This window comes from Curcuma longa, unplaced genomic scaffold (genome assembly GCF_044706935.1).
Source record: "Curcuma longa cultivar G26 ecotype Majalengka, Jawa Barat unplaced genomic scaffold, ITB_CL_G26_1.1 contig_15660, whole genome shotgun sequence".
In the NCBI taxonomy this organism is placed as follows: Eukaryota; Viridiplantae; Streptophyta; class Magnoliopsida; order Zingiberales; family Zingiberaceae; genus Curcuma; species Curcuma longa.
In genome coordinates, this window is record NW_027430152.1 from 1 (window position 1) to 2,614 (window position 2,614).

Genomic DNA, 2,614 nt, shown 5'->3' on the forward strand with positions numbered 1-2,614 from the left:
ATGAGAATAGAAAGAACACACACTCAAAAACATAAGATCTACTAGATGCAACGTCTATCATTGAAAGAAAATTTCAAAATCTAATCAATTTAGAAGTTAACAAATTTTATACAATATTATTGGTGTTCTTTTTTAGGATAAGAAGGAAATCTCTATATATTAATATATTTGTTGAAATTAATTGGCCAACTATTTATGTCAAATCTTTGTTGAAATTAATTGGCTAATCATTTATGGCAAATCTCTAGATATTAAGAAATAAACCAATTTATATTTAGATAATGGAACACCACTACGTGGGACCAATGAACATGACATTGTTCATGTGGGGCCAATGGGCATAGAGCTTCTTACATTCAAAGTGCTCCCTCATGCCTGTCATGACTTGAAGGTATGCATCTATTCTTTAAATCTAACATGTAGAAATTTATTGGCTAACCACTTTTAGAAGTTCAAACTATTAGGAAAGAGATCAATTTGGTTTTTAACACGTGATGAGAGGCTTTATATTTACATATTATATTGGTTCAACAAAATGAAATATATAACTCCATACTTATTTGGTTGAAAGCCAATCTCATACCTTGCATTCGACCTCTCCATAAAAGAAAGAAAATCACCATACATTTTCAAGAAATCAAGGCAAATTAGACAAATTTCATAAGTAGACTACCAAAATGAAAAATTCAAAGTTAATAAGCCAAACAAGAGAATTAAGTTAAAAAGAACGCATCCCTAGCCTATGAAGCTCATAATTAAGAGAAAGGAAACATACCTGATAATTTTACAATTCAAATTTTGATTTCCCATAGACCTTCTAGAGATCTCACAAATGGAATTAGTTTGTGCAGAGTTGGCAAGATCATCACATGCGTCAGAGCCAATGGTGAAAGGCAGCAACTGTCATAGATGATCCACTCTATGATGGTTTCATTCATCACATGCATCATGCCAATGGTGAGGGCAGCAACATGCAGCACATGCATCAAAGCCAATGGTGAAGTCTGACTTTATGAGTTAAATTTATATCTAGGCAATTATTTCTTTTTGGTATAGGTTTCATTCACATAGTATAGGAGGAATGTGCAATTTGACATATTGTTTATGCCTTTGATGTTGTTGCTTTCTCTCCCTCTTTGTTATTTTTTTAAGTGTATCATATTGTGATTGTTCTGATGTTGACTAGTTGCTTGCTCCATTGGCCAACATATGATGCTTGTTAGTAATTCATTTAGTTATTATTGTATTATAAGAAAATGAATGGTATTATTAATTTTCTTCTATGGTTTCTTCAATTGATATGCGATTTGATACAGTTGAGATATGATTGGGAGAATTTGACAAACAGAGAAATAAAAAAGGTATGGAATGAAAATGCAGTGAGAGATATAGCATCCATTCATTTGGCTAAGAAAATAGCATTATCATTTCCACAAGAAGATTTAGGAAGGGGAATATGACATATTAGATATGATAGATAGGAGACCTAACTGGATGGAAACTAATATATGGAATGATTTGGTTAAAACTCACTGGAATATAGAAGATCACAAGATCAAATGTGAAATTGCACGTAACAATAAAATGGCAGTAAAAGATGGGTCTACTACCAAACATACTAGAGGTTCAATTTCTTTTGGAGCACATGTGAGAGAATGATAAGCCTCATTTTTTTAACACATTTATCTTAATAATTTATACATCTCATAAATTTATTAAAAATTTATATTTAGATATAAATTTAATATATCTCATTTGTTCTATTTTATATTGACATATATTATATATGATTGTAAAAAAGGATTTAGGAAGAGAAATGGATAAATTTGAGATTTTTGAACAAATGCATAAAAGAAAACATAATTATGTATTGGAGAATTTGTGGATAACAAATCGGCTCGAGTTAGTGTAAGTCAACATAATTATTATTCATTAATTTTTTATTATCTTGTATTAATTCTTACTTATTTGTTGTTATATATATTAAACTAATATAAGCTATTGTAATATAAATAGAAATAATATAAAGAGAGATAAAATGCTGATGATTACTCTACTCAGCCTTTATTCAATCTTAAATCATGGTGTGATATTGTGGGGCCATGTAAGGGGAGAGACTATATGGATTTGGATGCAATCAACACTTTAGAAGATCATACAATGGAAGAAGTTTCAATGAGAAGAACAAAGAATTATCTCAAGAAATTAAAAATGTGCATGCTACTAGCAAGAGAAAGAGGAAGAAATTATTAAAAGCAAAAATAAATTGAAACTCGTTATCATAGAAAATAGACAAAGGGAAGAAAAACTTATTGAGGAAGGTAGGTAAAGAGAAAAAATTTCAATGAGATGGCTCGTAAAATGATTCAAGAGGCGAGATATACAAATCATTTATATCCAAGAAAATTAGTTCTCGTGAGCATTGTGATAAACGAAATAAAAATTAAATTATTATATCTTTTCTTAATGATTAAATGCAATTAGGTGATGTAAATATTTATTTATTTCAATATTAATAGTATGATACTTTTGCATTAGAAATTAATTATTTTAAATATTTTTAGTTTATTTGACATGTGTGATTTTTCTATAAAGTATTATGTAGATGAGAAAT

At 29.0% G+C, this 2,614-nt stretch overlaps 1 pseudogene; it reads left to right on the plus strand.

Annotated features, from left to right (window-relative positions):
• The first annotated feature begins 334 nt into the window (after window positions 1–334).
• Window positions 335–2,348, plus strand: LOC141816258 (uncharacterized; annotated as a pseudogene).
• The last annotated feature ends 266 nt before the right edge of the window (window positions 2,349–2,614 follow it).